The sequence below is a fragment of the Bidens hawaiensis genome, unplaced genomic scaffold (assembly GCF_021521415.1).
Source record: "Bidens hawaiensis isolate Kalapana, Puna unplaced genomic scaffold, B.hawaiensis_p1.1 tig00001336_1, whole genome shotgun sequence".
Classification (NCBI taxonomy): Eukaryota; Viridiplantae; Streptophyta; class Magnoliopsida; order Asterales; family Asteraceae; genus Bidens; species Bidens hawaiensis.
Genome location: NW_027491075.1, coordinates 3,054,914 through 3,067,647, shown reverse-complemented (window position 1 = coordinate 3,067,647; position 12,734 = coordinate 3,054,914).

Genomic DNA, 12,734 nt, shown 5'->3' with positions numbered 1-12,734 from the left:
TAAATAACTAACGTATTAAAAACCGTATCGGGTGTAGTATGAGAATAAATATTTTTACTATCATAAAAGTAAAAATAATAATAGTAATAATAATAATAATAAAAGTAACAAAAATAATAAGAGAAACGACTACGGGAAATCGGATACTAAAATATATATAAAAGTGCAATCCTTTGCACGGAGGATACATGGATATAATGGCTTTAAAACAAAGATATATATATATAAATACACTCGTATAATCCTATGAATACACGGGGAATACGTGTAAGATATATATAAGTAAATGTAAATATACAATATTGTATGGGTCAAGGATAATGGTAAAAGCATGTAATATAATTATAAGATTTAAAAAGAATATTAATAATACTTATAATATATACATAACAAAATAAGTATACAAGTCATACACATATATTCCTATATATGTGCAACAAATATAAAATACGGGTTTTTGTGATGGACATTGCGAGTAACTGGAAGGGTGGAGGTGCCGGTAGTCGGGACGTCCTGTCTAGGCTGGTAAACGAATATATCATAGATGGGCCCGTTACCTACCTGGGGACTAACGATGAGAGCACCAAAACCTATTAGGCTAAAGCATGTCACGAACGTCATGATTACCGACGAATAATTTGTATCGAGCATTCCCTAATGCTCGGAGGATATATATATAAAGAGGATATAACGGATATACATAACAAGTATAAGACGTTGTCTAACGTCCGTATCGCTAATGTATAAAAAGTATACATATATACCGTCACCTCATAAGTATGTATCGGGCTAAGTATTAATAGTTATATATTATGTACTGAAGTGCATACGTGTACGATATAATACAGGAAACTCGCCAAGCATAACGGAACATTATTCCTCATTTAAGGTGAGTCTCACAGCCCCTATTTTCACTATTTTCACTATGTTTTAAACTGTTTTCGGGGCGAGGGACACGTGTTTAAATATGTTTTATCATGGTGTATATCTTGATTTACAATGTGCGTATACATGAGATATTTGGCGCGCTCATGGTACATAAAGTCCCCGGTATATATTGTAACCATAAACTATAGGCAACTATAGCCGAGGAACTCTACGGGTAGTACTACTAGTCTGACCAACCCACTCGTAAGTGGTCGCGCCACTTTATAAGACGGGTGCTTAGTTTTCCGATTTATTTATTCCCTCGTGGACTCGTGGGATGTTATGTGGGGCTTTAGGGTGTATATATATAGTCAAGGAATGGTTACGAACTCATGTATTCACGTTACACTGCAAGTCATGGATACTACATTCATGACGTTATGAGAATTATATTATAAAGCATTTTATCGAGTCACAAAACTTGTGAACTCACTCAGTTTATACTGATTAAATTATTTTACGTGTCTTTCAGGTATTTAGCTACGTGGAGAGGTCACGGTGTCTCACTACGGTTTTATGTTTAACTATGGAAATTTCATGTATGAGGATTTTATATTTTGGAGTTTTTACGGTTATATCTCCCTTCGGCAGGACATAACTGTGAAATCTCAATATGTTATATGTAAACTTTTTTTATGGATATTTTTGTAAAACTTATATTATGAATGAAATCCTCATGTATTTTATCATATAGTTGTTGCTTAACCGCGCTCTCGAAAAACCTTTCATGAGTCGCACACCGGTTGTTTCCGCCTATGGACCGGGTGTGACAGACTGGTATCAGAGCCAGGTTATAGCGAACTAGGATTCAACCCTGAGTCTAGGCTATAACCCCTTAGATTCCCTCATGAAAACGTTTTTCATGCATGACATCTTTTCAAAACTTGCATTACACGAGAGTGCACGTGTCTTCACGACACCTTTATCGCAACTAATGGTCTAGTATAGGAATGACCAAAATAAGGGATAGAAAAAAAAAAAAAAAAAAAAGCGATATTATCACTAATTAAACCTTAATCCTTTCAGCGATGGCCTTCCCGAACAATGATCCATATCATGGCCTAGCCATCACTGACTCCGACTCCGGCTCTGACTCTAACACTGATAGCAGCAGTGTCCATATGAGCGACGTTGTTCCAATTCCTGATGATCCTATAGAGATCTCCGATGACGAGCCTACCGAGGTAATCAGGCTCGATGAGGACGACAAGGTAACTTATGACGACGACGACCTTGAGGAGATGGAGGAGCTGGCTGCAGTGCCCTCCGAGGAGATACGAGCCGCCGGGCTGAAAAGGTATGCCACGGACTCCGACGATGAGGTGCCCCGGACTATACATGAGGTAGGCGAGTCCTCACGCCCCTAAGGGCGCGCTACCTCCGATGATACAGAGGTCCCCGTACCACCGACCACAGCAGCCGCCGAGGCTGAGAGAAAGGCCCTTGAGGAATGGCTCATGGATTGGGAGCAGAGGGTTGAGGTGTTTATGGAGAGCGTGAAAGGCAAGGCCTGTGAGACCAGTCTCCGCCTTGAAAATCACTATGACTTGATCTCGGACGCAAGGATGAGAGTGCTAAAGTTGGAGCATATGGTAAGAGATGCATTGCACCTAGCTGATGTGCGAACGAGTCGGGCCGCCGCCGCCGATCGAAGGGTGATGAAATTGGAGAATGAGGTTAAGACAATTCAAGCCTTTTTGGGAGACGTGTTTCCACCACCGCCACCACCGATGCCATGAAGCGACTATAGACTAGTATTAGTGGGTAGTAATCATATGTATGGGAAGTAATATATTACGGACTACGACCCGATCTTTTGGCAAAACGCTTGTATGTTGTAGGAGTTTGTAGTAGACTTAAACATAAACTTATGTAATCAAATCTTTTGATGTAATGAAGTTATGTTTATGATATATGAGTATGAGTATACGATGTGGTATAATGAGATGTAATAATAAAATCTATGTATGCGAGTATATGATTAATAAGTATGACTATAAGCAAATATATGGGTGTGAATGTAATAAGTATCGAACCCTACAACTACTTACATACAAGCGTGATGCCAATACTAACCGATCCTTCTTATTCTCAACCTGAAGGAAAATGCCAAGGAGAAGGAACGACAGTTTACCTAATACACCTGCGCAATTACAAGAAGTCATAGCGCAAGCGATAGCCGCCTACGAAGCCAGTAGGGGCGACTCAAGTCAAGAACGAAGGAATTCCGCAAACACTGAAAATGTAGCTCCAGAGACTGGCGGTGAGGAACGAGGATGTTCCTACAAAACTTTCATGACATGCAAACCGTGGTCCTTTAAGGGAACGGAAGGAGCCATAGGAGTTATCCGTTGGATCGAGAAGACAGAATCTGTGATAGCAATCAGTGGATGCACAGAAAAACAGAAAGTGTTGTACGTGACATGTATGTTTCAAGATGAAGCCCTATCGTGGTGGAATTTACAAGAACAAACCCTAGGCCGAGACGTGGCCTATGGTAAGACCTGGAAAGAGTTAAAGGAGATGATGGAAAAGAAATATTGCCCAAGGACTGAGATGCAGAAGTTGGAAAATGAGTTCTGGACGCTCACCATGAAGGGAGCCGACATCACAGCATATAACACGCGATTTCACGAGCTATGCCGAATAGTTCCTCATATGGCCACCACTGAAGAAAAGAGAGTTGAAAGGTACATCTGGGGATTAGCAACAGTTATCAGGGGACCAATCACGGCCACTAGGCCTGCGACCATGGCCGAGGCTGTTGAACTAGGTCTGAGTCTGACAGAAGATGCAGTACGAGCTGGCACCCTAGGAAAGCCAACTCAGAAGGAAGCAAGCCAACCATTCTCCCAACGCGGCAACAGCCGCCATAACAATCACAAGAGGAGCTGGGCCTCTCGTAATCAAGGGTCAAGTTCCAAAGAACCCCCTGTCAAGAAACAAGAAACTGTGAAAGTGTATGCCGCCCAGACCACGGATCAACCACGGAAGACGTATAGCGGGTCAAACCCGTGGTGTGACAAATGCAAGTATTATCATGTTGGTGACTGCTCAAGTATTGTGTGTAAGCATTGTCACAAGAGAGGGCATGTGGAAGCTAAGTGTAGAATTAAGAATGGTGCAGTAGTTGTGAAGCAAGAACCGGGGAAAACGACACCACGAGCTTGTTATGGGTGCGGAAATACGGGTCATTTTATCAAGAACTGTCCGCAGATGAAGAATACAGCTCAAGCTAGGGCTTTTGTTATCGGGGCGGGTGAAGCTAAGGAAGACCCAAATGTCGTCACTGGTACGTTCCTACTTAACAACCACTATGCGTCTGTGTTATTTGATACTGGTGCGGATTTAAGTTTTATATCCACTGAATTTAAAGACCTACTTGGTTTAGCACCTAGTAAATTAGCAACGCCCTATACTATAGAATTAGCTAATGGCAAACAGTTACGATCAGACGATATAGTGGAAAGTTGCGTACTAGTGATGGGAGAACATGAATTTAACGTAGATCTGTTGCCGATAGATTTAGAAAGTTTTGATGTCGTTTTAGGCATGGATTGGTTAGCAAAGAACCATGCTGAAGTTAATTGTTATGACAAGCAAATCCGCATACCCTTGGCAAGTGGTGAAACGCTGACTATTCAAGGAGAAAGACGTGGCGCTGTGATGAAGTTAATTTCGTGTATGAAAGCACGAAAGTGCTTGCGAAAGAAGTGTCAAGCTTTCTTAGCCCACGTGGTGGAGAAGAAGGATGAAGAAAGGAAGATAGAAAGTATACCTATAGTAAGAGATTTCCCCGATGTCTTTCCAGAAGATCTACCAGGGTTACCACCTCAAAGACAAGTGGAGTTTCGAATCGATCTAGTACCAGGAGCTGCACCAGTAGCGCGAGCACCTTATCGATTAGCTCCCTCGGAAATGCGAGAACTATCGAATCAATTACAGGAGCTACTAGACAAGGGTTTCATACGCCCGAGCTACTCACCTTGGGGAGCCCCGGTACTATTTGTCAAGAAGAAAGACGGTTCGTTCCGTATGTGTATTGATTACAGGGAACTTAACAAACTGACCATCAAAAATCGGTACCCTTTACCGAGGATTGATGAGTTGTTTGACCAATTACAGGGATCTAGTTTCTATTCCAAGATAGATCTACGATCCGGGTACCATCAGCTGAAGATACACGAGGACGATGTACCAAAGACTGCGTTCCGAACGAGGTATGGTCATTATGAATTTCTAGTCATGCCTTTTGGGCTAACGAACGCACCTGCCGTGTTCATGGACTTAATGAATCGAGTGTGCAAACCTTATGTGACACCCGGTAAATTCCCAATCCCTTAAACCAAGTAATCAACCTAAATATTAGGTAATTATGTTATATGCGCCTTGCGCGAGCGCGCTATGTTAGAATCAGCACGTGCATTTGTTATGTGCGCCCTGCGCGAGCGCGCCATGTTAGTCAGCGCGGGCATATTATGTGCGCCCTGCGCGAGCGCGCCATGTTAAGAACCAGCGTGGGCATATGTTATATGCGCCATGCGCGAATGTTTTGGCTTTATGTTTTCATGTACCTTAACGATATGTTGTCTAATGGGTTGACCGTCACGCATGATGCTAAGGCGGGTGCACCCTAAATCGTTTATGCGCGTGCGGAAGGGAACTAACCTCCCCGCATGGCGGGAACATTGAGAGCTAGTTTGTCTGAAGCTCCAAGAAGGAATTGACTTCAACATAACTGATCACTATGTTGAAATACCAAGACCACCTGGAGAATCTACAAATGAAACTCAATGTCCCTAACTGCGAGAAGGTTACGCACCTACCCGCAGCAAAGAAATGTCCTTCACGCAGAAAGCTATGCGCACAAAGTGATACGCACGGAACACTTAGTCTATTCTCCAGACGTAAGGAGATTACTCCCGCCCAAAAGGAAACAGTAGCGTGTTTCAGAGATTTTCCACTTTTTACTGTACACTAACAAAAGTACCTGAAAAAGCACACTGTAACACGAAAAGTCAACTGTCAGCCACCCTATTCTCACCAACCCCAGACCTGCATGTCCTGACCAAATCAAATCAAAATCTTTTATCCACTACTCCACTCTTAAATAAATAATAATAATTTCCATACTTTATCATCATTACACCTAGATATGAAAAGATTACAATCCCCTAAAGCAAGGGATTGTGTTCCCTTGAGTTTGACTATAAATATGTAACCTAAGTTATCACCCAAACACACTTCAAACTTCTCTCTTAAGAACTGCAAACTTGCACTAATCATCTCCCAAGCATCCGATCCTGTAACTAGGTAAGCCGAGAATATAACCTTGAGATCTACCTTCCAACCCTTATATTCTCCTATTTCTTGATCTTAATATATATACTTCTTGTTATTTAATCGTATTCTAGACCTTCAATTCCGAGGCCAACACCAAGAAAACCCGAATCTCGATTAATCCCTTAACAAGAACCACAGGTGAGTCTCACAGCCCCTATTCTCGCTGTTTTCACTGTTTTTAAACTGTTTTCGGGGCGAGGGACACGTACTTAAAACTATGTTTTATGTGATACTCTTACAAGCAATACAAGCAATTATGTGTTTAAATAATGTTTCATTATGGTGTATTTACGAGCAATGCAAACGGTATCTATGGTTTTCGATGTATGTGCGCCAGAATTCGAGTAAGTGATCACTTTACCATTGGAACTCTAAGGGTAGGGACTGCTGGTTTGATCCACCCACTCGTAGGGGTCGCACCTCTTTGCATGGACGAGTGCCTAGTATGGTCATGGGGCAGTACTATGGGTTTGAGCCCGCTCGTAGGGGTCGCGCCTCTTTGCATGGACGAGCGCCTTGTTTTCCGGCACAACGTCCGCGCGTAACCCGCGGGACGGAATTATTGATTAGCTCGTAGTGGCAGCGCCACTTTGCATGGACGAGCACATTTTCCTGAAACGTTCGCGCGTAACCCGCGGGACGGTATTATTTCGCTCGTAGTGGCAGCGCCACTTACACAGACGAGCACGGCTTTTCAGAAATGTCCACGCGCAACCCGCGGGACGGTATTACTTATTTCGCTCGTAGTGGCAGCGCCACTTACACAGACGAGCACAGTTCCCAGAAATGTTCGCGCGTAACCCGCGGAACGATTTTATCAGAATATGTTGATAGGACTATGTTTTACCAAGCATGTGTTTTAATGATGCTATCAGAATTATGTTTCAGAATGATTTGTATCAAGATTATGATGCAATACGATTTATCAAGTTACTAAAACTTGTGAACTCACTCAGTTTATACTGATTCAAATGTTTTTACGTGTCTTTCAGGAGATAACTAGGTAGCGCATGGAGTCACACTTAGAGCACCTCACGCTGAACATCTAAAACTAGCTTTTTGGAAGATTTTAGTTCTATCCCTTCGATGCGCGTGGTTGTACCCGCCGCGCAAGGGGATATGGCGTGGAAATCTTCAACAGTTTTTATACTTGGATGTTTTTATGTAATTTTTAAACAATGTAATGTATTTGTATTAAACATTTCATGCGCAATGAAAATCTTTGAATGTTTGCAATGGCCCGTGCTTAATTATCAATCCCCACTCGCGCGCGCCCGGCTGTTTCCGCCGCTCAGGGCCGGGTGTGACAGATTGGTATCAGAGCACTGGTTATAGCGAACTAGGAAAAGAAGTTTTAACCTAGACTATAACCGTTGGGGAATCGCATGAAATATTTTTCAAAGAAAATATTTTCAAAAGAAACTATACACACACTTAGGAACACGGGTCACACAGTGTAGTAAATAAAGAAAAACATTATGTGCTCAGAGTACATGCGCTAAGTTTGATATATTTTCTCTTTTAAAGCGAGAATGCCTCCAGCTAGAGCCAAGGGAATTACCATGACACCCGAGGAACTCGCGGAAATAATCGCGCAAGCAATCGCAACACATGAGGCCAGCAAGGCCGAATCAAGTCAGGGTCGTCAGAATGAGACCCCAGAACCCGAATCAGGAGCCTTGGACAAAGGATGCTCCTACAAGACATTCATGGCCTGTAAGCCTTGGCCATTCAAGGGTACCGAAGGGGCCATTGGGCTCTACAACTGGATTGACAAGATGGAGACAGTTCTCTCCATTAGCGGATGTAGTGAGAACCAGAAGGTCCTTTACGCGACCTGCATGTTCCAAGAAGCAGCTTCGTCTTGGTGGAAGCTTCAAGTGAAAACCTTGGGGCGAGAAGTTGCTCTCCACAAGACCTGGGAGGAACTGAAGGAAATGATGATGAGAAAGTTCTGCTCTCGCGCAGAAATCCAGAGTCTACAACAGGAATTCTGGAACCACACCATGGTAGGAACGGATATCGACGCCTACAACAACCGGTTCAACGAGCTTTGCCAGTTGGTGCCAGACATGGCAAACACGGAGGAAAAGAAGATCGAGAGGTATATCTTTGGGTTACCTCCTGTTGTTAGGGTTCCGCTCAACGCCGCAGCGCCTCCAACCTTTGATGAGGCGGTAGCGCGGGCCATCACCCTTACAAGGGATACGGTCCGTGCGGGTATGTTAACTACGCGCGGAATCGAGCAGCGAACCTCTGATCCCAAGAGGAAATGGAACTCTCACCACCGAGGGTCCGACTCCAAGCAGCCACCGTTCAAGAAGCGGGAGAGCGCAAGGACTTACGCGATTCAGGCCGCGGAGCCACCACGAAAAGGATACAGCGGGCCTCGCCCATGGTGCAGCAAATGCAAGTATCACCACGAGGGTGAATGCGCAAGAATCGAATGTGCCAAATGTGGCAGACCAGGGCACAAGACGATGAATTGCCGTGTCAGAGAAGCTGGAGCGAGCGACAACTGCTATGCATGCGGAAAGCCAGGGCATTTTAGTCGGGATTTCCCGCAAAAGGGAAACCAAGCTCGCGGGAGAGCTTTTGTGATCGGCGCAGGCGAAGCTAAAGAAGAGCCGAATGTGGTAACCGGTACGTTTTTGCTTAACGGACATTTTGCATCTGTCTTATTTGATACTGGCGCTGACCTAAGTTTTATATCCGCTGAGTTTAAAGACTCCCTAGGCCTAGCAACCAGTAGGCTAGACACGCCTTATACTATAGAACTAGCCAATGGTAGGCAGTTATGCGCGAACGAAAGAACTGAACAATGTGTAATAGTCATGGGAGGTCACGGGTTCAATATTAATTTGTTGCCAATAGACTTGGGAAGTTTTGACATTGTGGTAGGTATGGATTGGTTAGTCAAGAACCGCGCGGAAGTTATTTGCCATGAGAAGCAGGTTCGGATCCCACTGTTGAACGGAGAAGCCCTGGTAATTCAAGGGGAAAGAAGGGGAGTTGCGACGAAACTGATTTCGTGCCTAAAGGCGCGTAAGTGCCTAAGGAAAGGGTGCTACGCCTTCCTGGCGCATGTCGTAGAGAAGAAAGGAGATGAGCGAAGAATTGAAGACTTACCAGTAGTGCGCGAATTTCCAGAAGTTTTTCCTGAAGATTTGCCCGGATTACCGCCGCCGCGACAAGTCGAGTTTCGTATTGATTTAGTCCCAGGAGCTGCGCCAGTAGCTCGAGCGCCTTATCGACTAGCTCCATCTGAGATGCAAGAGCTATCCAATCAGTTACAGGAACTATTGGATAAGGGTTTCATACGCCCAAGCTTTTCACCTTGGGGAGCTCCAGTACTGTTTGTTAAGAAGAAGGATGGTTCGTTCAGAATGTGTATTGACTACAGGGAACTGAACAAGCTGACAGTCAAAAATCGGTACCCCTTACCGAGGATTGACGACTTATTTGACCAGTTGCAGGGATCCAGTTATTATTCGAAGATAGATCTACGGTCAGGATACCACCAACTTAGGGTCCATGAGGAAGATGTGCCAAAAACAGCCTTCCGAACTAGATACGGCCATTATGAGTTCTTAGTGATGCCTTTCGGGCTAACTAATGCGCCGGCTGTATTCATGGATCTGATGAACCGCGTATGCAAACCATACTTGGACAAGTTTGTGATTGTGTTTATAGATGATATTCTGATTTACTCTCGGACCAAGGCCGAGCATGAGCAACACCTGAGATTGATTTTGGAATTGTTGAGGAAAGAAAAGTTGTATGCGAAGTTTTCCAAGTGCGAGTTTTGGCTTAGAGAAGTTCACTTTCTCGGTCACGTTGTAAACGAGAAAGGAATACACGTTGATCCTTCCAAAGTCAAGGCCATCGAAAACTGGGAAGCGCCAAAAACCCCAACTGAGGTGAGGCAATTCCTAGGACTAGCTGGCTACTATCGACGCTTCATTGAGAACTTCTCCAAGATAGCTCTACCTCTGACCGCGCTAACTCAGAAAGACAAGAAGTTTGTTTGGGGCGAAAGTCAGGAAACAGCATTTCAAACGTTAAAACAGAAGTTATGTAGTGCGCCAATTTTGTCTTTGCCCGAGGGGACGGATGACATCGTTGTTTACTGCGACGCTTCACATCAGGGACTTGGATGTGTCCTTATGCAGCGAGACAAAGTCATAGCGTATGCCTCACGCCAACTCAAGACCAATGAAAAGAACTACACAACGCATGATCTGGAACTTGGAGCGGTTGTCTTCGCGCTAAAGATTTGGCGCCATTACCTCTATGGTACAAAGTGTATAATTTTTACGGATCACAAGAGCCTTCAACATATATTTGATCAAAAGGATTTAAACATGAGGCAACGAAGATGGGTGGAGTTGTTGAATGATTATGATTGTGAAATTAAGTACCACCCTGGAAAGGCGAATGTGGTAGCAGACGCGCTAAGTAGGAAGGAGCGAATAAAAACGCTACGAGTCAAGGCTCTAAGGTTGACCATTCACGCAAATCTCTCTACCCGCATCCGAGACGCTCAGCAAGAAGCCTTGAAACCAGAGTTTGTTAAAAACGAATGCCTTGGGGGTATGACTAAGAGATTGGAGCTTAAAGAGAACGGCAATCTATATTTCGCTAACCGCATATGGGTCCCTCTCAAGGGAGGATTGCGCGAGCAAGTACTAAACGAAGCTCACAAGACACGGTATTCCGTACATCCTGGCGCAGACAAGATGTACCAAGATGTTAAAGTGCTGTATTGGTGGCCCAATCTTAAAGGCGCCATCGCGACGTATGTCAGTAAATGCCTGACGTGTTCGAAGGTGAAGGCTGAATACCAGAAACCATCAGGGTTGCTTCAGCAGCCAGAAATTCCCATGTGGAAGTGGGAACAAATCTCTATGGACTTCATCACCAAACTGCCAAGGACACCTGGGGGTTACGACACGATCTGGGTTATTGTGGATCGGCTAACTAAGTCAGCGCACTTCCTGCCGATCAAGGAAACCGATAAGATGGAAAAGTTAGCCCGATTGTATATTCGAGAAGTAGTTTCAAAACATGGAGTCCCAGTGTCCATCATTTCTGATAGAGATAGTCGGTTCACATCAAGGTTTTGGAGATCGTTACAAGGAGCTCTAGGTACTCGCCTTGATATGAGTACAGCTTATCATCCTCAAACGGATGGGCAAAGCGAGCGAACAATCCAGACATTGGAAGATATGCTACGCGCGTGTGCGATCGATTTCGGAGGTAGCTGGGATACTCATCTCCCATTGGTTGAATTTTCTTACAACAACAGCTATCACACAAGCCTCAAGGCTGCGCCGTTTGAAGCTTTGTATGGGCGCAAGTGTAGATCCCCACTGTGCTGGGCTGAAGTGGGTGACAAGCAAATGACTGGTCCAGAATTGATCCAAGAAACAACAGACAAGATTTTTCAGATACGGGATCGCCTTAAGACAGCGCGCGACAGACAGAAGAGCTACGCAGATGTGCGAAGGAAACCATTGGAATTTCAAGTAGGGGATAAAGTACTTTTGAAAGTCTCTCCATGGAAAGGAGTCCCCCGTTTCGGCAAGCGAGGAAAGTTGAATCCGCGCTTCATCGGACCATTTGAGATCCTGGAAAGGATCGGTCCGGTTGCTTATAAACTCCGTTTACCCGCCGAACTCAGTGGAGTTCATGATACGTTTCATGTGTCCAACCTCAAAAAGTGCTTATCTGACGAAACGTTGATTTTGCCGTTGGAAGAGATTCACATCGACAAACAGCTGCACTTCGTAGAAGAACCTATAGCAGTAACCGATTGGAAAGAACAAAAGTTACGCAGAAGCAGAATCAAGTTAGTAAAGGTTCAATGGAACTCGAGGCGTGGGCCTGAATTCACTTGGGAAAGAGAAGACCAGATGCGTATGAAATACCCACACCTCTTTCAGAGCATGGCTTCTGCCAGCAACGTCTCCTAAATTTCGGGACGAAATTCGCTTAACAGGGGGAGAATGTGACACCCGGTAAATTCCCAATCCCTTAAACCAAGTAATCAACCTAAATATTAGGTAATTATGTTATATGCGCCTTGCGCGAGCGCGCTATGTTAGAATCAGCACGTGCATTTGTTATGTGCGCCCTGCGCGAGCGCGCCATGTTAGTCAGCGCGGGCATATTATGTGCGCCCTGCGCGAGCGCGCCATGTTAAGAACCAGCGTGGGCATATGTTATATGCGCCATGCGCGAATGTTTTGGCTTTATGTTTTCATGTACCTTAACGATATGTTGTCTAATGGGTTGACCGTCACGCATGATGCTAAGGCGGGTGCACCCTAAATCGTTTATGCGCGTGCGGAAGGGAACTAACCTCCCCGCATGGCGGGAACATTGAGAGCTAGTTTGTCTGAAGCTCCAAGAAGGAATTGACTTCAACATAACTGATCACTATGTTGAAATACCAAGACCAC